The sequence below is a fragment of the Orcinus orca genome, chromosome 3 (genome assembly GCF_937001465.1).
Source record: "Orcinus orca chromosome 3, mOrcOrc1.1, whole genome shotgun sequence".
NCBI classification, from domain to species: Eukaryota; Metazoa; Chordata; class Mammalia; order Artiodactyla; family Delphinidae; genus Orcinus; species Orcinus orca.
In genome coordinates, this window is record NC_064561.1 from 12812655 (window position 1) to 12837780 (window position 25126).

Below are 25126 nucleotides of genomic sequence, written 5' to 3' on the forward strand. Positions count from 1 at the left end.
CCGGGCGGAGGGGCCTGACGTTCATGCTGCCCACCCACCTGGACAGTCCTTCCCCAGGAAAGGACCTGGGCCTCAGAGACCTCACGCCTGTGGCCAGATGGCCTTCCTAGGAGGCCAGCCAGGCAGGGCCATCTGGAGTGGGGCTCCCATCTCACTCTCTCAGCTCCCCTCGGCTACCTGCAGGGCTCTGTCACCTCCAGCGCCCCCGGGGGGCTGAACCAGTGGCTCGCCACTGCTCTGCTTGGTCTGCGAGCGCTAATGGGGGGAATGTTGGACAGTGGCCTCCCCGCCAAGGCCCCTGGATGTTGACTCCTCCAGGCACCGGAGCCTTTTGCCCCTCAACCAATAGCTCCTCACCCTGGGAGCTCAGCGGTCACCATAGCAACTGTGGTTTCCTGGCGCTTGGTGTTGGGGCCCAGGGACCAGCCAGCCTCCCAAACACCTGGGTCTCTTGGGGCTCCATGAAAGTTGAGCCTGGGCCCAGCTGTGCAGATGGAGGCTGTGCGATGCTGGGAGGCATGTCCAGTCCTGGCAGGACAGGCAAGAAGGACAAACTCAGTGGAAACCCCCCCCACACCCCATCCTGTGCTCACTGATGAAGCACAGGTGCCAGGTGTACTATTTAAGCCAGCAGTCCTCAACGGGGGGCCATTCTGCCCCCCCCCCCCCGCCAGGGGACATTGCAATGTCTGGAGACATTTTTGGTTGTAACGACTGGGAGAAGGGGAGCTACTGGTATCTAGTGGATGGAGCCCAGGGACGCTGCTCAACACCCCACGATGCACGGGATGGTGCCACCACGGAGAATTACCAGCCTGCAAATGGCAGCAGTGCTGAGAAACTGAGCAAGCAGCTTTAAGTCAACTCTAGTTGAGTCTCTTTGCCTGCAGGAAGTGTGGAGCCTGAGGACGCTCTCCTTGGTAAGAAGGGAGATTAGCAAGTCCCCAGAGGAGCAGTTAAGGACCTACCCATATGAAACTGAGATGTGTTCCTTGAAATAATCAAAAACACCACTTGAACACCATGGATGGATCTTGAGGGCATTATGCTAAGTGAAATGAGTCAGAGAAAGACAAATACTGTATGATCTCACTTATATGTGAAATCTAACAAAAGCCCAACTTAGAACAGAGAGTAGAATGGTGGTTGCCAGGGACAGTAGGGTGGGAGAAATGGGGAGATGTTAGCCAAAGGGTACAAACTTCCAGTTATAAGATGAATAAGTCTGGGGATCTAACGTATAGCATGGAGATTATAATGAATGATACTGTATTATACACTCAAAAGTTGCTAAGAGAGTTAAATGTTCCCACCGCAAAAACGAAATGGTAATTATGTGACATGATGGAGTCATGTTAGCTAATGCTATGGCGGTAACCATCCCGCAATACATAAGTACATCAAATCGACACACGATATACCCTAAACTTACACAATGGTATATGTCCATTATATCTCAATAAAGCTGTGGGGGGGAATAATCAAAAACATGATCAGGGAAAGACCTTCTCAGGATGTGACCTTATTGAAAATGCTTTGGTGATCTTGGTCATGCCCACCCACCTCTCAATGTTAGTAAACCACAGACAGGAGAAATGGATACCTTGCCATCCATGGGCTTGCTTGGAGTGCCGGCTCCTCCATCACCTTCTTGGAGGACTTAAGCAAACAGCCTCTCTCCTGGGACATCAGCTGCACCTTCTGTGAAATGGGAGTGAGAACAACTCAGGGGTGGGCTAGGGTGAGGAGAGAGAGGCATTCACCTCAGGATCAACATGTAAGGAAGTACAACGTGCCTGAAAATCAGAATGAATGCCAAAAGGTCTGTGATGAACAAAATGTGAATGAGGTATCTGGGAGAAAGGTAGGTAACGTCCCCACTTTACACACGGGCACTCAATAAATAATGTTATCAGTTCTACCTAAAAGTCTGAACTTTTTCATACCTTTTCCTTCTCTGCCTCAACTTCCCTTCCCTGCCTGTCTGCCCAGCAAAGACTCTGCTGTTCAGGGGTCACCAGGACCACCCTAGGTTTGGAGGATTCACTAGAAGGACTTGCAGAATTCACAAAAGCTCTTTTACTCACCGTGATGGTTTATTGCAGTGAAAGGATACAGATTGGGACTTCCCTGGGGTTAAGACTAGGGGCTTCCACTGCAGGGGGCGTAGGTTCAACCCCTGGTTGGGAAACTAAGACCCCCACAAGGCGCGGCCAAAAAATTAAAAAAAGATACAGATTAACAGCGGTTGCCTTTGGGCAGAGAGTTTAAAGGCCTTGATTGGAAGGGAAACTTACTTCTCATGATGTAAGCTTTTATACAACTTAAGGTTGATTTTAAATACTGCATTTTCCATTTTAAATGCTAGTAAATAACAGAAAGGACGCCATCCCGGTAGTCTTTCAGAGCTCCAAAATGCCTCTTCTAAATGAGAGAAAAACAGTGACACTTGATGTCTGTTTGATGCTGTCTTATTTTTGTAAATGTTTTATCGCTAGAACTGTGAGCTGAAAGGAGATTGTGAATGTAAGAATATTGGTTCTGTGAAAAAGATGAACAAGCAAGTTCTACTTGAGATTGGGTAGTTAATGAGGGCCTCTTTGAGAAAGTCACCAAAAAAAAAAAAAAAAAGATGCAGATGAAAACAGCCAAGGGAAGAGGAGATGCATAAGGCAGGCAGCATCCAGGAAAAACAGTGTTGAGCTTCCACTTGTCCCCTCCCAGTGGAGTCATGTGGGCAGCCTTTAATTCTCACAGCAACAGTGTGTGACAACATGCACGGTGTACTGCCAACCACAGAAACTTACCTTAGCCTTGTTGTCCAGGGTTTTCTCTGGTGTTGGTCACATAGACATGGCTGACCTCAGTTTCCAGCCCCTCCAGAGGTCCAGCTGATACTACTTGGCCCAAGTCCCCAACTATAAGTCACATTGTTAGCATAGATTATCTGGCATATCCCAAGGTCCCCAGGTAAACCAAGACACTTTTATCAGGCAGGACATTCCAAGGACTTAGAGATCACCTCCCAGGAGCTGGGCAAGGGCCAAATCTTTCACGTTCAGGGTGTGGACAACCCAGGCCTGCTGAGTTAATTCTTCGCTGCACAGACTCAATAAATATTGTGACACTGAGTTGACTGTCACCATTTTATGGATAAGGAAACTGAGGCTCAGAGTGAGAACTTTCACTAGCCTGGAAGGGCAGAGTCAGTGAGCGAGTGCTGGTCTGGGACCCTGTCCTCCAGGGAACTCCCAAGGCCAGCCTGGCCATCCAGCCACCTTCCCACAACTCACTGGACCCTCTGATTCAGGTGCACCCTGATGACCTCACCCAGGCCCCAGCTCTGGACTCCAATGTTGGTTTAGGCTTTCTCTTAGCCCCTCCTCACAAGTCTCCTGACCTTGAATTTTCATCCCCTAAATCTCTGTTCCTTCCCTCATTTCCCTGGGTCCCCAGTAGACCCCTTGGACCAGACCTCACTCCAGTGCGTGGCCATGTTCTCTTGGTTACCACCTCCTGACTAGGAGGATTGGAAGGTTTTGACCTTGACACACATGCTAGGCTTTTTTTCTATTCCTCTAGCCCAGACTTTTCCAATCTCAGCACTGCTAACATTTGGGACCAGGTCATTCTTTGGAGTGGAGGCCATGTTTTGCATTGTAAGATATTGAGGAGCATCCTGGCCTTGACTCACTGGCTGCCAGTAGCAGACACCCCCATACACACATACACACACGCACGCGCACACACACACACACACACACACACCAAGTTGTGACAAATCTCTGCAGACATTGCCAATGTCTACCGGGGGCAGAATCTTGCCCGATTGAGAATCCCTGGTCTACACTGGTCAATTTATTTCAGTCTCAGTGCCTTTGCACGTGCCATACCTGAACTAACCATCCCGAGTCCTTTCATGTCATTCACATTTTCAGCTTAAAAGTCACCTCCTGAGAGGCTCTCCCTGATCATCCCGTTACTCAATGACCTCCCAAGTCACTCTCTATTTTAATTCTCTGCACAATACTCACCACCAGCTGAATTTTCTTCTTTGCTTGTTTACTGCTTGTCTCTCCTGCGAGAACATGCCTTCCATGTCTGCCAAGGTCGGTGTGCCTGGCACATAGTAGGTGCTGAGTTAATAGGTGTCACATCGGCAGGCTCATGCACAATTATCCATCTTTCTCAACTCCTGTTTGTCACTGCAGACAACTAAGCAAGCCTGGATTCCCCAGGAAGGACAGAGGTTTTCCTTGGGGACTCCAGCCTCCCTCTGGCTCCTGCTGGTGGTGGAAGGGCCAATTTAGAATCTTCTGGGGAAGTAGGTTGGAGAAGTAAGTTTTCTGGGTTTGGCGCTGCTGGGAAGGCGTGCCCCCAGCAATCCCAGTAACTTTTGTCTTAGGTACTTCACAGGTCTCTCCCGGCCAATTCTCCCAGTAACTGGGATAATGAAAGAAATTGTTTGGCTCTCCAGCCCTGGCTTAGCTGGGCGCTTACCCAGAATTGGTCGTTAACTCTTGTGTGCCGGGCTACTGAACTCATCCTAGCAGATGCCCTTTGTGGCGGGCAGTCCTCACAACAATCTCGAGAGGCTGACATCATGATCCCGTCGCACCAATGAAGGAAATGAGGTCCAAAGAAATGAAGCTCCTTGCGCAGGCCACTTGGCCTCCCTGGGTTTAAGTTTTCTCAACCACCTCCTGGGTGGGTAAGAGAATGAAATGCACTTATAGAGAGTGTGAGGCTAGCACCATGCCTGGTTCATGCAAAGGATCCAGGAAATGTTGGCTGTAATTAATTACTATTTTTTACTGCTACTAGGTCCACCCAACTAGTAGCAGAGTCAGGAATCAAAGGCTCCGATGTCAGTGTTTCAACAAGTGTTAATGGACTCTAAGTCTCTAGAACAGAGTTTCTCAGCCTTGGCCCTGCTGACCTTTGGGGCCAGATCACTCTGTTGGGGAGCCGTCCTGTGCACTGTAGGATGTTCAACAGCATCCCTGGCTTCCACCCACTAGGTGTCCGTAGCCCCACCCCTCCCAGTCTCGACAACCAAAAAGGTCCCCGACATGGTCAAGTATCCCCTGGGGGGCAGAGTCCCCACCTCCCCTGCCTGGTTGAGAACTGCTCACTGACCTTGGCAGACATGGAAGTCATGTTCTCGCAGGAGAGACATACAGGAAACAAGCAAAGAGGAAAATTTAGCTGGTGGTGAGTATTGTGCAGAGAATTAAAATAGGGAATGACTTGGGAGGTCATTAAGTAACGGGATGCTCAGGGAGAGCCTTTCAGGAGGTGGCTTTTAAGCTGAAAATGTGAATGACATGAAAGGACTCGGGGAGGATAGTTCAGGTATGGCACGTGCAACACATGAATACAGTGTTACTATATTCATGTCACCATAGTCATATTATTTACTTTTTGAAATTATTTTTTGTCATCTTATAAAATTGTTTTATTGGAGTATAGTTGATTTACAATGTTGTGTTAGTTTCTGCTGTACAGCAAAGTGAATCAGTTATACATATACATATATCCACTCTTTTTTAGATTCTTTTCCCATATAGGTCATTACAGAGTATGAGTAGAGTTCCCTGTGCTATCAGTAGGTCCTTATTAGTTATCTATTTTATCTATAGTAGTGTGTATATGTCAATCCCAATCTCCCAATTTATCCCTCCCCCACACCTCTTTCCCCATCCCCCCCGGTAACCGTAAATTTGTTTTCTACATCTGTGCATAGTCATATTATTATATTTCGAGGGACTCTGAAGTTGCAGGTGCTAATACACATACTGTCTCCAATATTCCCAGGGACCTGGGGACTTCAGTTTGCTATCCTGGTTTCCTGATGAGGAAAATAAACTTCAGAGAAATTCAAGAATTTGCCCAAGTTCTCTTGGAAAGGAAATGACAGAGCTGAGAGGCAAACCCCATTTGTTGGCTACATTGGAATCTGTGGGTATTAAAGAATTCTTGACAAAGTTTTTAAAGCATGATAATGGTATTGTGGTTAATTTTTTTTGTTTTTCCAAGTGTTTATCTTTTAGGGACTCAGAACAAAATATTTACAGAATGATAAGATTTATAGAATGACTGGGATTTGCTTTGAAATAATAATCTTAGAAGGTGAGGTAGATGGAGTGCGGTTGGCCAGGGGGTAATGGTGGCCAGGGCTGGGGCTGAAGGCTCATTTTACCACTCTGCCTACTTTTGTGTTTCCAATTCTCTGTAGTAAAACTGTAAAATATTCTTACGTCTTGCTCTTAGGAAATAGTCGTGATTATCATTATGTATTGAGTAGGGCCTGAGCCCTAGTCAGAGTCCCAAACTTCCTCTGCCATCCCGTAAGCCTAATGTTATCATTCCCACCTTACAGAAGAAGAATCTTGGCTAGGAGATGTTAATAACCTGAATCAAGCTCTTAGCCTGGAAGGTGGTTCCGGGCGTGAGCATGAGTGGGGAAGCAGCTCCCCCTGGAGGCCATCGCTGGGCCTGGCTCGTGAGCTTGAACCCCGTACGGAGGAGGGGGATGCAGTAGAGGTGCTGGCTGGCCTTAGGTGCAATATTTGCGGGGGGGGGGGGCGCCAAAACAACACAGCAGTAGAGATAAATAATATTTTTTTATTGTCATAGAAGGATAAATAATATTTCAATGCAATATTTTTTAAAAATCAAAATCAATGAAGAAAAATCCACATCAATTAAATATCACAATTTAAAATACAGTGAAGTGGGAATTCCCTGGCTGTCCAGTGGTTAAGACTTGGCGCTTTCACTGCCCTGCACCCAGGTTTGATCCTGGTCGGGGAATTAAGATCCCACAAGCTGAGGAGCACGGCCAAAAAAAAAAAAAAAAAAAAAATACAGTGAGGTGAGTGAGATGAGTATACAAATGTAGGATCCTGTTTTTATTAAGATTTTGATATTTTGGTTATCATGGACTTTTGTTTGCATTGATTTTCATGTTTTAAAAATTACTTTAAAATATTATTTATTTGCAAATCAAAACCACAATGAGATACCACCTCACACCCACTAGGACAGATATCATCAAAAAAGTAGAAAATGGGCTTCCCTGGTGGCACAGTGGTTGAGAGTCCGCCTGCCGATGCAGGGGACATGGGTTCGTGCCCCGGTCTGGGAAGATCCCACATGCCGTGGAGCGGCTGGGCCCGTGAGCCATGGCCGCTGGGCCTGCACGTCCGGAGCCTGTGCTCCGCGGCAGGAGAGGCCACAGCAGTGAGAGGCCCGCGTATCAGAAAAAAAGAAAAGAAAATAACAAGTGTTAGTGAGGATGTGGGAAAATTGGAGCCCTCATGAGCTCTGCTTAGCGACAATGTAAAATGATGTAGCCGCTGTGGAGAACAGCTTGAATTCATTAAAAAGTTAAATGCATAGGACTTCCCTGGTGGTGCAGTGGATGACTCCGTGCTCCCAATGCAGGGAGCCTGGGTTCCATCCCTGGTCAGGGAACTAGATCCCACATGCCGCAACTAAGGATACAGCCTGCCACAACTAAGACCTGGTGCAACCAAATAAATATTATTTTTAAAAAAGTTAAACACAGAATTACCATATGATCTGGCAATTCCACTCCTAGGTATATACCCAACAGAATTGAAACAGATGTTCAAACGAATCCTTGTACACACTTATTCGTAGCAGCACTAGTCACAATAGCCAAAAGGTGAAAACAACGCAAATGTCCATCAACTGGTGAATAAACGAAATATGGTAAATTCATACAACAGAATCTTATTCAGCCATAGACAGGAATGAAGCACTGATACAAGATAAAAAGTGGATGAACCTCAGAAGCATTACACTGAGTGAGAGAAGCCAGACACAAAAGGTCACAGAGTGTACTAGTCAGGTTATATAAAATGTCTGGAACAGGCAAATCCACAGAGACAGAAAGAAGATGAGCGGAGCTGGGGGAGAGGGGGTGGAGAGTGACTGATAATGGGCAGGGGGTTTCCCTTTGGGGGTGATGGAAATGTTCTGTAACGAGACAGAAGTGATGGTTGCACAACATTGTGAATGTATTGCTACTTAATGCACAGAATTGTACGTGTCAAAATGATTAATTTTGATATGTGAAGTTTACCTCAATTAAAAAAATAGTTTTAAATAGAAAAACATATTGAGGGGCGGAGTCAAGATGGCAGTGAGGGAAGACGTGGAGTTCCAGTCTCCCCACAACTGGGGTGCCTGCAGGCCCTGGTGGGGGACCTCGATGCCCAAGGAGACGGGAGGAACCCCCAAGCGAATCCATAGGATGTGTGGGGAGAGAAGGGGAAGGAAAAGTGGAGGACAGGACCGGCGCCCCCTGAGGGCGAGGGGGGTTCCCACTCCAGGAGGGACCCTCAGAGGCTCGGATCAGTGGGTAGTGCGCACAGTGTTTCTCCTGCCCAACTGGCAGGGGAAGTCTGCCTGGCTCTCGGGCCGGGTCCTACGCCCTCAGAGGCCCCTTCCAGGCTGCGTTGGTCCTGGGGGCATAGGAGGGAGGTGAGGGAGAACAGGAGAGGCAGGCGGGAGGGGCCCTCCAGGACCGCGGTAGAGGAGTGGGGGCCGTTTGCCCTGCTCACTCAGCTCTGGAAGCCTGCTGCGCTCCCAGGCGGCATGCCCCACCCTCTGAGGCCAGAGGCTCGGCCTGGGCCCCTTCCGTTCCATTGAGCCTAAGCCCGCCATACACACCCCCAAGGGCCTTTTCCAGCCCTGTGGGTCCTAAGCATAGGCCCTGCCCACCGCCCAAACCCCGCCCCTGCTTAGGCCCCACCCTCCACAGCCAAGGCCTTTTCCACCTTTTTTTTTTTTTTCTTCTCCTCTTTTTTACTATTGTGGCTCTATTTTACCTTCCAGTTGTTGTTTCAGCTATTTTTTTTATTCTTATATTCTTTCTAACATATCTGTTAGTTTCCTAGTCTAATTTTATTTTTTACTCTTTGTTATTGTTCTCCTTTTTATTTTTTTTGCCAACTTAAATGGCTTGTGGGATCTTGGTTCACGAGGCGGGGGGTCGGGCCGAAACTCCTGCAGTGGGAGCTCTGAGTCCAAACCACAGGACTAATAGAGAACCTCAGACCCCAGGGAGTATTCATCGGAGTGAGGTCTCCTGGAGGTCCTCATCTTGGCACCAAGACAAAGCTCTACCCAATGGCCTACAAACTCCAGTATTGGAAGCCTCAGGCCAAACAACCAGTAAGATAGGAACACAATCCCACCCATCAAAGAAAAAAAAAATGAGACAGCAAAAAAGTATGTCACAGATGAAGGAGCAAGGTAAAAACCTACCAGATCAGATAAATGAAGAGGAAATAGGCACTCTACCTGAAAAAGAATTCAGAGTAATGATAGTAAAGATGATCCAGAATCTTGGAAATAGAATGGAGGCACAGATTGAGAAAATACAAGAAATGTTTAACAAAGATCTAGAAGAACCAAAGAACAAACAGAGATGAACAACAATAACTGAAATGAAAAATACTAGAAGGAATCAATAACAGAATAACTGAGGCAGAAGAACGAATAAGTGAGGTGGAAGACAAAATGGTGGAAATAAATGCTGAGGAGCTGAATAAAGAGAAAAGAATGAAAAGAATTGAAGACAATCTCAGAGACCTCTGGGAAAACACTAAATGCACCAACATTCAAATTATAGGGGTCCCAGAAGAAGAAGAGAAAAAGAAACGGTCTGAGAAAATATTTGAAGAGATTATAGTGGAAAACTTCCCTAACATGGGAAAGGAAAGAGTCATCTAAGTCCAGGAAGCACAGAGAGTCCCATACAGGATAAACCCCAGGAGAAACACACCAAGACACATATTAATCAAACTAACAAAAATTAACTTCAAAGAAAAAATATTAAAAGCAGCAAGGGAAAAACAAAAAATAACATACAAAGGAATCCCCATAAGGTTATCAGATGATTTTTCAGCAGAAACTCTGCAGGTCAGAAGGGAGTGGCAGGAAATACTTAAAGTGTTGAAAGAGAAAAACCTACAACCAAGATTACTCTACCCAGCAAGGATCTCATTCAGATTCGACAGAGAAATCAAAATCTTTTCAGACAAGAAAAAGCTAAGAGAATTCAGCACCACAAAACCAGCTTTACAACAAATGCTAAAGAAACTTCTCTAGGCAGGAAACACAAGAGAAGAAAAAGACCCACAAAAACAAACCCAAAACAATTAAGAAAATGGTAATAGGAACATACATATTGATAATAACCTTGAATGTAAATGGATTAAATGCCCCAACCAAAAGACACAGACGTGCTGAATGGATACAAAAACAAGACCCATATATATGCTGTCTACAAGAGACCCACTTCAGACCTAAGGACACATAAAGACTGAAGGTGAAGGGATGGAAAAAGATATTCCATGCGAATGGAAATCAAAAGAAAGCTGGAGTAGCAATACTCATATCAGATAAAATAGACTTTAAAATAAAGACGGTCACAGACGTAGAGAAAGGACTTGAGGACACAGAGAGGGGGAAGGGTAAGCTGGGATGAAGTGAGAGAGTGGCATGGTCATATATATACTACCAAATGTAAAATAGATAGCTAGTGGGAAGCAGCCACATAGCACAGGGAGATCAGCTCAGTGCTTTGTGACCACCTAGAGGGGTGGGAGGATGGGAGGGAGACGCAAGAGGGAAGAGATGTGGGGGTACATGTATATGTATAGCTGATTCACTTTGTTATAAAGCAGAAACTAACACACCATTGTAAAGCAATTATACTCCAATAAATGTTAAAAAAATTAAAAAATAAAGACTGTTACAAGAGATAAGGAAGGACACTACATAATCATCAAGGGATCAATCCAGGAAGAAGATATAACAATTATAAATGTTTATGCACCCAACATAGGAGCACCTCAATACATAAGATAAATGCTAACAACCATGAAAGGGGAAATCGACAGTTACACAATAATAGTAGGGGTCGTTAACACCCCACTTACACCAATGGACAGATCATCCAAACAGAAAATAAATAAGGAAACACAAGCTTTAAATGACACAATGACCAGATAAATTTAATTTATATTTATAAAACATTCCACCCGAAAGTGGCAGAATACACTTTCTTCTCAACTGCGCATGGAACATTCTCCAGGATAGATCATATCTTGGGTCACAAATCAAGCCTCAGAAAATTTAAGAATATTGAAATCATATCAGCCTGTTGTATTTTGTTATAGCAGCATGAGCAGATTGAGATGGAGCTTGCTGGATACCAGGTCACATCATGGTGGAGCCAGTCAGGTGGATCGGATTCCCGGGGATGTTATAACAAACAAGGTGGCTTAAAACAACAGAAATGTATTCTTTTACAATTCTAGAGGCCAGAAGTTGAGATCAAGGTGTCAGCAGGACCGAGCTCCTTCTGAAGGCTCTAGGGGAGAATCCTTCCTTGTCTCTTCCAGCTCCTGGGGGCTCCAGGCATTCTTTGGCTCATGGCTGCATCACCCAACCTCTGCCTCATTGTCACATGATGTTCTTCCTATGTGTCTGTGTCCAAATTTCCCTTTTCTTATAAGGACACCATCCACCCCAATTCAGTTATGACCTCTTCTTAACTTAACATCTGCAAAGACCCTATTTCCAAATAAGGTCATAGTCACAAGTGCCAGGGATTAGGACTTGAATCAAATATCTTTTTGAGGGGACACAATTCAACCCACCATACATGGGTTTGGAGGAGACAGGCATGGGGGTTAATTTACTTAGTACTGTGACTTTGGTCAAGCTCTTCCTTCTCTGAGACTCTGCTGAAGCATGGTGATGACCAACACGCCCCTCCTGGCCCATCTGATTGTCTCCCAGCCTTCTGCATCTCATTAACAGTCACCCATACACCCAGTTGTTCAGGCTCCAAACCCAGAGTCATTCTCAGTTCCTCCTCGTCACCCCAAGTCTGTCACCTCAGGAGCCATCCACCCAACCCAAGCTCCACCGTCACCTCTCAACTCATCTCCGCATCTCCACCTTGACCCCCTGAGGTCTGTTTTCCACTTCTCAGCCAGCTGGTGGCTAATCTCTTCCCCTGACATTTAGAACAAAATCAGGTCTTCTTAAAAGAAGACCCAATTTGTCTCCTCGACCTCATCACTGCTGTATGTCCCACAGACCCATGGTAGAGGGCTGAATGGTGGCCCTCCCAAAGTGTATGTCCATGTCCTCACCCCTGGAACCTGTGACTGTGACCTTAACTGGTAAAAGGGTCTTTGCAGATGTAACTAACTTAAGAATCTTGAGAAGAGATCATCCCGGATATTAGGATGGGCTCTAAATCCAATAAGTGTTGTTATCAGAGAAAGGCAGAGTGGGATTTGGGAGGAAGAAAGAGAAGAAGGCCATGTGAAGACAGAGGCAGAGATTGGAGTGATGTGGCCACAAGCCAAGGAACACCTGGAGGCCCCAAAAGCAGGAAGAGGCAAGGAAGCATCCTCCCCTAGAGCTTTCAGATGGAGCTCTGTAGTTCTAATAAGGAACAATTTCCAATGTACATAGTGGAAAAAACAAGATGCAAAACAGCAGGTATTTTAAAAAGAGAAGATGGGGACACATATATGTATACATGCTCACATAGGGAAAGAATATTTTTAAATTTATTTATTTATGGCTGTGTTGGGTCTTCGTTTCTGTGCGAGGGCTTTCTCTAGTTGTGGCAAGCGGGGGCCACTCTTCATCGCAGTGCGCGGGCCTCTCACTATCACGGCCTCTCTTGTTGCGGAGCACAGGCTCCAGACGCGTAGGCTCAGTAGTTGTGGCTCGCGGGCCCAGTTGCTCCGCGGCATGTGGGATCCTCCCAGACCAGGGCTCGAACCCGCCTCCCCTGCACTGGCAGGCAGACTCTCAACCACTGCGCCACCAGGGAAGCCTGGGAAAGAATATTTTTAAAGTGGGGAGAGCAAGGGGGCATGGTGGTGTCTGGGGGAGGGAGACAGAAGTTGGGGATGGGGAGGAGACTTGGGAACACTGCTCACGTTTTGGGTCTTTACATCTTTTATCACGTGCATGTATCACAGAGATCACCTTTGTTTTAAAATGCTGGTTAGAAAGCTGGAGCAGTGCTGCCCCCATAGAGCTTTCCATGATGATGGAAATGTTCTCTGTCTGTGCTGCCCAATACAGGCAGCCACCAACCACACCTGACGATTGAGTGCTTGAAATAGGGTTAGTTCCACTGAGAAAGTGAATTGTCAATTTTATGCAAGTGTCATCCATTTAAATTTAAATGGCTACCAGCTACCAAATTGGACAGTGCCACTGTGTAGCATCGTGGACAACGTCTTAGGATAACATATTAGGTGAAAAGAGCCAGGTCCAGAAGTGGAGGTAGGATTTGGAGGATATTATGTTAAAAAAAAAAAAACAGCTAGAAGTACAAGGGGGAAAAATGACAAGAAATAAACCAAAACACAACCCACACCTGGAAATGGGGATTATTTTTCTTTCTCCAAATGTTCTGTAATGAGTTTACATTATTTTTAGAAATATATGTATGCATTGTTCTCTCTATATAGCATATTATATACGACAATGTAATAGTATAATAAATTATATATAGCACATTAAATTAATGTAAATTACTATATGTTATGCTATAGTATATAGTAAATTAAATCACATATATTTTTGTATGCTATATGATAGCACATAGTAAATTAAATGACATATATTGATACTATATTAATTTATCATATGCTATTATAGTACATAATAAATCAAATTATACGTAGTATATTAATTTACTATATGCTGTTACAGTACATAGTAAATTAAATGACCTATAGTACATTAACGTACTATGTGCTATTTTATAGTACATATGAAATCAAATTACATATAATATATTAATTTACTTATACTATATCATAGTATACTGTTATACTAATGATATTAAATATAAAATTATATATTCAATATAATTTAGATATCCTAAGTTATTCGATGCCTTCTGAGTTTTGCAAGTGCTGAACGGTTCAGCTCCCTGGACAGATGCACCTGCTCTGTGTCTGGCAGTCCAGTGTTTATGCCTCTTCCTGTCCTTCTCGGATAAGCGAATTCAGCTCTCTGAATGTTAGTTCCTCACCTGCAAAATAGGAAGGTCATCGTGCCTCCCACGTGCTAGAAACCGCTTCTCCAAATGTGCTCAGTGCACCCATGTGGTCCCCGAAATCCTTTCCAGGATCTACAAGGTCAGACCCCTGACCATGACATTAATACTACGTCATTTGCCTTCTTCTCTGGGTTGGCATCTGCCCTGACGGTACACTAGCAACCTGCTGGTGCCTTAGCAGGAATCAAGACAGCAGCGCCAAGTGTACAAGGAATCGCGGCTGCTCACCACAGCGCATGCGCAGAAAAAGCAAAAAAGCGGGGTGGGGCGGGGGAGCCAGTGTCTCTTGATGTTATTACTGAAGCTTGGTGAAACAGTAAAAATTACTAATTTTAAAAAATTTCAACCCTTGAGTATGTTTTTCCTCCTTATTCACTTTCTCATGTTATTTTGTAATTCACATACGATAAAATTGACTCTTCTTTTTGATGTGGGGGGGGCGTAGCAGATTTTAGCGCACGCGCAATTCGTGTAACCGCCGCCACAATCAGGATGCTGACCCGAAGAGCTTCATCAGCCCTCAAAACATCCTTAGGCTGTCCCATTGGACATCCCTCCCCAACTCCTGGTACCTCCCGTTTCTCTGTCAAGGTAAGTTCTTCTTCTGGAGAATGTCACATGAATGGAATCATACGGTAGGTAACTTTCTGAGGCTTCTTTTCACTCAGCATAATGCCTTTCAGAGTCGTACATATTGTCACGTATCCAAAGCTCTCTCTTTTTCATCGCTGGGCAGTATCCCACTGTACGCATATATCAGTCTCTACTCAAGATATTTGGGTGATGGATAGTGTCTTGGGGCTGCCATGACAAAGCACCATAAACTGGGGGGCTTAGAACAACACAGATTTATTCCCTCGGGGTTCTGGAGGACGGAAGTTCAAAATCAAGGCATTAACAGGGCCATACTTCCTCCCAAGGCTCTAGGGGAGGATCCTTCCTTGCCTTTTCCAGCATCTGGTGGTGGCTGTCAGTCCTTAGCGACGATAACCAGCTTGTAGATGCATCGCTCCAGTTTCTGGCTCCGCTGTTACATGACGTTTTCCTCTTTATGTCTGAGTTCAACTTTTCCTCTTCCTGTAAGGACACCAGTCTTACTGGATTAGGGCCCAGCCTGGTGGCCTCATTTTAACTCAATGACATCTGCAATGAACCTATTTCTAGATAAGGTCATATTTTTAGATACTGAAGGTTAGAACTTCAGTACATCTTTTAGGGGGACACAATTTACCCCACAATAGATGAGTCCATGTCTCTTTAATATTTTGTGTAACAAAATGGGAAATACACATAAAGTCCTCCTAACGAGCATTAAGTTCAATGGTCATCTCTAAAAAAAGGCACTAGAACAAATTTTCGAGTCCAGCTGGCATCTTTTTTCAGGGAACACCATTTTTATTTGAAATATCTGACAAACTATGATTCAGACTTGGCTGTTTGGCAGACAGTTTTCTCAAAAACAAACAAAAGGAGCCTGTTGCTTCAAGGAAAACAACACAGTTCTGTTGCCAACATAAGATTTAAGCTTTCAAGGTAAAATCAAAATTTTGGAAATCCCATGTCTGCCACTGTCTGACCACTTTCTGACACTTTTTAAATTTTTTTATTTATTTATTTTTGGCTGCATTGGGTCTTCGTTGCTGTGTGTGGGCTTTCTCTAGTTGAGGCGAGCAAGGGCTACTCTTCATTGCGGTGCGCGGGCTTCTCATTGCAGTGGCTTCTCTTGCTGCGGAGCATGGGCTCTAGGCGCACGGGCTTCAGTAGCTGTGGCTTAGCTGCTCTGCGGCACGTGGGGTCTTCCTGGACCAGGGCTCGAATCCATGTCCCCTGCATTGGCATGTGGATTCTTAACCACTGTGCCACCAGGGAAGCCCTCTAACACTTTTAAAAGGCTTTTCTTATGAGACAGAATGGTGATGATATTAACAAATGTAGGTTTCTGATGTTGAACAATAAAATGTGACAACTTCTGCATAACCCAGGGAACCAATATTTTCCAAATGATCGATGTTACAATCATCACAGGAGATGTATTCAGAGCGCAAGACAGATCAATAGATTTTATTTTATTTTATTTGGTTGTGCCAGGTCTTAGCCGCAGCAGGCGGGCTCCTTAGTTGTGGCATGCAAACTCTTAGTTGCGGCATGCATGAGGGATCTAGTTCCCTGACCAGGGATCGAATCTGGGCTCCCTGCATTGGGAACACGGAGTCTTATCCACTGCACCACCAGGGAAGTCCCAGATCAATAGATTTTAATGTAGCCAAGCCTAGTGAGTTGAATGGGGGCTGCCAAAAACATATTTATGCTCTAACTGCCAGCATGTGAATGTGACCTTAGTTGGCAAAAGAGTCTTTGCAGATGTAATTAAGTTAAGGATCTCAGGATGAGATCATCCTGGATTACCCGGATGGGCCCTAAATCCAATGACAAGTGTCTTTATAAAAGACAGAAGAGGAGAAGACATAGACACAGAGGAGGAGGCTACGTGGTGAATAGAGACAGGGATTGGAGTGAGGCAGCCCCAGCTGAGGAATGCCTGGAGCCACCAGAAGCTAGAATAAGCAAAGAAGGATTCTCCCCTTGAGGATGGTACATGCAAATGCTCTGAGGTGAGAGACAGCGTGGCATGTTCTAAGAACTGCATAGTTTGGAGAGGCTCAATATTAGACATAAGATATAACAAATTTAGATATAAGCCATGAGAAGTAACAAAATAGACACTTTTTCTATTAAAGTCCAGATGGTAAATATTTTCAGCTTTGCAGGTTAGATGGTCTATGGCTCAACTATTCACCTCTATCACTGTTGCTTGAAAGCAGCCATAAACAATACATAAACAGATGGGCATGAATGTGTGCCGATAAGACTTTATTTCTGCATGGAAGCAACCTAAGTGCCCATCGACAGATGAATGGATAAAGAAGATGTGGCACATATATACAGTGGAATATTACTCAGCCATATAAAGAAACGAAATTGAGTTATTTGTAGTGAGGTGGATGGACTTAGAGTCTGTCATACAGAGTGTAGTAGGTCAGAAAGAGAAAAACAAATACCGTATGCTAACACGTATATATGGAATCTAAAAATAAAAATGGTTCTGAAGAACCTAGGGGCAGGACAGGAATAAAGACGCAGATGTAGAGAATGGACTTGAGGACACGAGGGGGAAGGGTAAGCTGGGACAAAGTGTGAGAGTGGCATGGACTTATATATACTACGAAAAATAGATAGCTAGTGGGAAGCAGCCGCATAGCACAGGGAGAGCAGCTCAGTGCTTTGTGACCACCTAGAGGGGTGGGATAGGGAGGGTGGGAGGGAGACGCAAGGAGGAGATATGGGGATATATGTATATGTATAGCTGATTCACTTTGTTATACAGCAGAAACTAAGACACCATAGTAAAGCAATTATACTCCAATAAAGATGTTAAATAAATAAATAATGAATACACACACACACAAGACTTTATTTCTGGACACACGTGATTCGAATTTCATATAATTTTCACATGTCATGACACAATTGTCCTCTCTTTTCCCCCCAATCATTAAACAAATGTAAAATCCATTCTTAGCTCTAGGGTTGTACAAAATCAGGCAACCCTGACCTAGCTTAAAAAATAGAACATTTCCAATACTTGAAAGTTCCCTGCACCTCACCCAGTCATGTTCCCAGCCATGATCTTGCATCTCGTGTTCATCATTCTCTTCATTTGTGTGACGGTTTTGTTACCAAACCAAGCTTAAGTATGCTCACCAGCACACAGGAAAGTCAATCTACTGACAACAGGTTGTGTTAAAGGAAAGTACAGCAATTATTGCAGGCACCAAACGAGGAGTCCAGGCAACTAACACTCAAAAGACCTGAACTCCCTGATGGCTTTCAGGGAAAGGTTTTTAAGGACAGGATGAGGGAGAGGCTTGCAAGGTGCATGATCAGTTCATTCTTCTGATTGGCTGGTGGTGAGGTAATCAGGAGTCAACATCATCAACCTTCTGGTTCCAACGAGTCTGGGGTCTATGTGTTTGTGGTCAGGATAGAGTTAACTTCTTCCACCTGAATTGGGTTTTCAGTATCTTCAAAATAGCTCAAGAATATGGCTCAGAATATTATCTATAGCCCTTGAGGAGGAACTAAAGGTCTTTGATTTTGTTTAATGGCTAAACTATTATTATTTTGTCTTGCTTGACTGTTTTTCTTTGCTTCTTCACTTTCTCACTTCTCTAAATTTATTCTTTGGAACTTGGGGAAGGCCTAGGAGGCTAAGGTTTTTCTACAAACAAGAGGCAGGCAGAGGACATGGTGGGTGGATCTCTCTCTGCTCTCTGCCATGTGAAGATATGAGGAGAAGACAGCTATTCACAAACCAGGAAGACAGCCCTCACCAGACACTGGATCCGCTGACAACTTGATCTTGGACTTCCCAGCTTCCAGAACTGTGAGAAATAAATGTTGCTTAAGGAGGCCAGTCTGTGGTAATTTGTTATAGCAGCCTGGCCTAAGATACCTAATTATGGTAGGTTTTTATGAGGAAACGTGTATACTTGAGGGATGGCAAGATGCCCATTTGTGGGGTGGCACAGAGTTTGATACGACCGCCTTGGTTTTACCTAGTTGATTGTACTGTTCATTTCTTCCATTAATTATCAGATTTTTAGAGTTAGAGTCTTAAAAATCTTCCAGTCCAGGGCTGGCAAACTTTTCCTTCAAAAGGCTAGACAGTCAATATTTTCAGCTGCACAGGCCAGTCTCTGTTGAAATGACGCCACTCTGCTGTTATAGCTTGAGAGGGGCCATAACAATGTGTAAACAAATGAGCATGGCTCTGTGCCAATAAAAGTTTATTGACAAACACAGGCAGTGGGCCGGATTTGGCCTTTGCGCTATAGTTTACCTACCCTTGACCTGGTCCAACATTTTCATTTAATAAGGAGAAATTCGCCCGGGATCATGCAGCAGGTGAGAAGCACTCACTCTCAGAACTCACTCTCAGGCTTGCCAACATCCTGTCTTGGTGCCTTCACTTTGACCTCTCAGCTGGCTTCTGTGAGCTCAGATGCTTGTATCCTCCGCTGATTAAGCTATGACTTTTCCCAGATGCCTCCAGGCAGGTACCAATCAGAAGGTGCAAAATAAACACAGTTATAACCGCCCACATCTGTGATAACCTTTGGATGATGGTCTTACCTTTGCTAAACACCTGCTCAGCATCAGAGACTCTGCCAAACTCTTCCCACGTGTGTATCTTATGCTTCCTTAAAGAAAACCAGAGAAGTGAAGTGTAAAGGAAGAAGCCTATCTCTTGGAATGAGATAGGTATGGATTTCAGTTCTGCCCCACTGTCAGCTCTGTGTGATTGATGTCAAGTCACTTGGCCACTGAGCCTAAATTTTTTCCCTTAGAGTGTAACAACCCACTTCAAAGACATACTGTTTAGAAAATACCTGCTTATGTGCTTGGCATGTTTCAAGTGCTTAATAGAAATTTCTAGCTGCAACTGTGGTCTGGATTTGCTTACGAGAAATAGTGGGCGGCTTCTGTGGGTCCCTGCACCTGGTGCCCGCAGCTTTGTATAATCCCTACCCTTGATTGTAGGGTACTTGGAATTTGCTTTGAATGAACATAAATCAACAACTGATTGAATGTGATTCCTCAAAAAATTAAATATAGAATTACCATATGATCCAGAAATTCCGCTTCTTGGCATATATCCAAAAGAATACAGAAGAAAACTTTGTAGGTGATGAAAATGTTCCATATCTTAATTATGGTGGTGATTATGTGGGCATATTCATTTTGCAAAACTGATTAAATGGTACACTCGGAATGGGGATGAGAAGCGATGAAATGTCACTTCCAAGATTAGGTTGTAAAAAATATATGACCCAGAAATTCCACTCTAAGGTATATAACCCAAAGATATGAAAACAGGTATTCAAACAAATGTTTAGAGCAGCACTATCTACAATAGCCAAAGGGTGGAAACAACCCAAATGTCCATCAATGAATGAATGAGAAACAACACGTGGAATATTATGCAGCCATAAAAAGGAATAAAGTTTCAATATATGTTACGAAGTGGATGAAGCTCAAAACCATTATAAAAAATTATGCTAAGTGAAGGAAGCCAGACACAAAAGGTCACGTACTCTCTGATTCCATTTGTATGAAATGTCTAGAATAGGCAAATCCATTGATACAGAAAACAGATTGGTGGTTGCCTGGAGCTGCAGAAGCGGGTATGAGGAATGACTGCTACTGGGCATGGGGTTTCCTTTCGGGGTGATGAAAATGTCTTGCAACTAAAGAGAAGTGATAGTTATACAACATTATGAATGTACTAAGTGCCACCGAATTGCTCACTTTAAAAAGCTTAGTTTTATGTTATGTGAATTTCACCTCAATTTAGAAAAAAACACAACTGTGACTTCCATTTTCCTAACAGGAAAGATATTTCTTGCTGGCTTTGATGAACTTGCCGGGTTGAAGAAGCCCCCATGGCAAGAAATTGAGGGCAACTTCCTGTCAACAGCCCGTGAAAAACTGAGTCCTCAGTTCAACGGGCCACAGGAATCAAAACTCTTGCCAACAACCATGTGAACTTGGAAAGCTGATTCTTCCCCAGTCAAGCCTCAAGATGAGACCACAGCCTCACGGCTCTTAGTTAATCCTTGAAATAGCCCATTGTAGAGGCAAGATGCTTGAATTTCAAGAGGTAAAGTCACCTGCTTATTTTTAATAAGTTTACCCTGACACTGAGCCCCTGCTCATGTCACCAGCTCTGTGGCCTCCTATGGCTAACATCTGTGAGAGATGCAAATACCTAATGTACAGTAGTTTGCTTGATAAATATTCTTTTGCTTCCTCCTTCCCTTTCTTAGGTGGAGAGTAGGAAGAGGCATCACTTAATGGTTAAAAGAAAAGACGTTGCAGATTTCTCCCTACTGGAGAAGACTACAACATACCCTGTGCTGCTGAGTATTTTTTACAAATTGAAGATCTGTGGCAACCTTGTGTAGAGCAAGTTTATCGGCACCATTTTAACAACAGCATTTGCTCACTTCATGTCTCTGTCACATTTTGGTAATTCTTGTAATATTTCAAACTTTTTCATTATTATTATATTTTTCATGGTCATCTATGATCAGTGATCTCTGATGGTACTGTTGTAATTGTTTTGGGTGCCATGAACCGCATGCCCATGTAAGATGGCGAACTTAATTGATAAATGTTGTGTACGTTCTGACTGCTCCATTGACTGGCCGTTCCCCCGTCTCTCTCCCTCTCCTCAGCCTCCCTACTCTCTGAGACACAACAATATTGAAATTAGGCCGGTTAATAACCCGACAAGGGCCTCTAAGTGTTGAAGTGAAAGGAAGAGTCACGTGTCTCTCACTTGAACTCAAAAGCTAGAAATGACTAAGCTCAGACATGTCAAAAGCTGAGACAGGCCAAAAGCTAAGCCTCTTGTGCCAAACAGCCAAGATGTAAATGCAAAGGAAAAGTTCTTGAAGGAAATTAACAGTGCTACTCCAGTGAACACATGAATGATAAGAAAGCGAAACAACCTTATTGCTGATACAGAGAAAATTTTAGCGGTCTGGGTAGATCAAACCAGCCACGATATTCCCTTAAGCCAAAGCCTAATTCAGAACAAGACACTGACTTTCTTAAATCCTATGAAGGCTGAGAGAGGTGAGGAAGTTGCAGAAGAGAAGTTTGAAGCAAGCAGAGGTTGGTTCATGAGGTTTAAGGAAAGAAGCCATCTCCACAACATAAAAATATAAGGTGAAGCAACAAGTTATCCAGAAAATCTAGCCAAGATAATTAACGAAGGTGACTATACTACACGACAGATTTTCAGTGTAGACCAAATATCCTTATATTGGAAGAAGATGCCATCTAGGACTTCCCATAGCTAGAGAACAGAAGTCAATGCCTGACTTCCAAGATTGAAAGCACAGTCTGACTCTTATTAGAGGCTAATGCAGCTGGTGACTTTAAGTTGAAGCCAGTGCTCATTTACCATTCTGAAAATCCTAGGGTCCTTAAGAATCATGCTAAATCTATTCTGCCTGTGCTCTATAAATGGAACAACAAAGCCTGGATGATAACACACCTGTTTACAACATGGTTTACTGGATACTTTAAGCCCACTGTTGAGACCTACTGCTCAGAAGAAAAAGGTCCCTGTCAAAATATTACTGCTCATTGACTATACACCTGGTCACCCATGAGCTCTGATGGAGATGTACAATGAGATTCATGTTGTTTTCATGGCTGCTAACACAACATCCATTCTGCAACCCATGGATCAAGAAGTAATTTTGACTTTCAAGTCTTATGTTCAAAAATACATTTTGTAAGGCTATGGCCACCATAGATAGTTATTCCTTTGATGGGTCTGGGCGAAGTAAATTTAAAATCTTCTAGAAAGCATTTGCCACCATTCTAGATGCCATTAAGAACATTTGTGATTTGTAGGAAGAGGTCAAAATATCAATGTTAACAGGAGTTTGGAAGAAGTTGATTCCAACCCCCATAGATGACTTGAGGGGTTCAAGACTCAAGTGGAGGAAGTGACTGCAGGTGTGGCAGAAATAGTAAGAGAACTAGAATTAGAAGTGGAGCCTGAAGGTGTTACTGAATTACTGCAATATCATGATAGAACTTTAATGAATGAGGACTGCTTCTTATGGATGAGCAGAGAAAGTCGTTTCTTGAAATGGAATCTACTCCTGGTGAAGATGCTGTGAAGATTATTGAAACGACAACAAAGGATTTAAAATGTTACATAAACTTAGTTGATAAAGCAGTGGCAAGGTTTGAGAGGATTGATTCCAATTCTGAAAGAAGTTCTACTGTAGGTAAAATGCTGTCAAAAAGCATCACATGCCACAGAGAAATTGGTCATGAAAGAAAGAGTCAATAAATATGGCAAACTTCATTGTTGTCTTAAGAATTGCCACAGCCACCCCAACTTTTGGCAATGATCAACCTGATCAGTCAACAGCCATCAACTCTGAGGCAAGACCCTCCACCAGCAAAAGGATTATGGCTCACTGAAGGCTTAGATGATGGTTTGCGTTTGTTGGCAAATATGTATTTTTAAATTGAGATGTACAATTTTTAGACATAATGCTATTGCACACTTAATAGACCTCGGTATAGTGTAACTTTTATATACACGGGGAAATCAAAAATTTCATGTGACTCACTTTATTGTGATATTCACTTTTTGTGGTGGTCTGGAACTGAACCTGCAATATTTCTTAGGTGTGCCTGTATGGATGTGTGTGTCATATTCATACGCATATTTCAAAGCTCTGACCTCTGGACATGGTGACTAACTGTCTCAGTTTGCCTGAGACTATCCCAGTTTCAACACTGAAATGCCCACGTTCTGGGAAACCCTAGGGTGGTTGGTCATCAACTGCTGAGCTGGAACTAGAAGCAATGATATCCCGGTAGCAATGAGCACACCTCATGCACAGGTTTTGGTTTCTAAATACCATTCTCCAACAAAAGAACCAGGGCTCCTTGGAGAAATGGCTGGTTCTAGGGCTGGAACAGCAGAAGTATCTTGTGTCAGTTCCTTCCCCTCTCTGAGCCTCATTTTCCCCATCAGTCCAGTGGGAATAACAGTTTCCCACCGTAATGGGTTGAATTGTAACCACCCCCACCGCCCCAATAAATGTCTACCCAGAACCTGTGAATGTGATCATATTTGGAATAAGAGTCTTTGCGGTAAGGATCTTGAGATAAGATCATCCTTGATTTAGAGTGGGCTATAAATCCAATGACAAGTGTCCTTATAAAAGAAAGGGAAAGAGACAGAGAGAGAAGGCCATGTGAAGATGGGGGCAGAGATTGGAGTGATGGCAGCAACAAATCAAGGAATGCTTGGAGCCACCAGAGCTGGAAGAGACAAAGAAGGATCCTCCCCTAGAGCCTTCAGAGAGAGCACAGCCCTGCCCACACCTAGATTTCAGACATCTGGCCCCCAGAACTGTGAGAGGATTAATTCCTCTTGCTTTTTTTTTTTTTTTCTTGCGGTACGCGGGCCTCTCACTGTTGTGGCCTCTCCCGTTGCAGAGCACAGGCTCCGGACGCGCAGGCTCAGTGGCCATGGCTCACGGGCCCAGCCGCTCCGCGGCATGTGGGATCTTCCCGGACCGGGGCACGAACCCGTGTCCCCTGCAACGGCAGGCGGACTCTCAACCACTGCGCCACCAGGGAAGCCCTAATTCCTCTTGTTTTAAGTGACCAAGTTCATGGTAATTTATTACCATAGCCACAGGAAATTCATACAGGAAATTCATTGGATTGTTGCAATGACCAAGGAAAATAAGGCATGTACAGTGCTCATCAAAGGGTGTGGCACCAAGAAAGAAAGCCCTCGGAATGTGGTTACTGTTCTCTTTCTCTGTAGGACTAGACCCTGGCACCCAGTGGCTCTGCATCCACCCCATCCTTTTCACTACAACAATCTTCCTCTTAACTGAAAGCAGGGTCTCAAAGAGGTATTTGTACACCCATGTTCCAGCAGCATTTTGCAAAATAGCCAAAAGGTAGAAGCAACCCATGTTTTCATCAATGGATGAATGCATAAATAAAATGTGGTATATCCATATAAAGTAATAATATTTACCCTTAAAAAGGAAGGAAATTCTGACCCATGCTACAACATGGATGAACCTTGAGGACATTATGATGAGTAAAATAGTCCAGTCACAAAAGGACAGTTACCGTATGATCCCAGTAATGTGAAGTCCCTAGAATAGTCAAAGTCTTAGAGAAAGAAAGTAGAATGGTGGGTGCCAAGGGTTGGGGGAGGGGAAATGGAAAGTTTGTGTTTGATGAGGATAGAGTTTCAGTTTGAGAAGATGGACGAGTTCTGGAGATGAATGGTGGTGACGGTTGCACAACAATGTGAATGTACTTAATGCCACTGAATTGTGCACTTAGTAATGGTTA

General features: G+C 44.0%; 1 long non-coding RNA gene across 1 annotated transcript; it reads left to right on the forward strand.

The window, feature by feature from the left end:
- Positions 1 to 14612: 14612 nt before the first annotated feature.
- Positions 14613 to 24135, forward strand: LOC117195669 (uncharacterized). The gene is made up of 3 exons (XR_004475437.2): positions 14613 to 14734; positions 20595 to 20864; positions 21031 to 24135. It is a non-coding gene; the product is annotated as an uncharacterized LOC117195669 (long non-coding RNA).
- Positions 24136 to 25126: the final 991 nt, after the last annotated feature.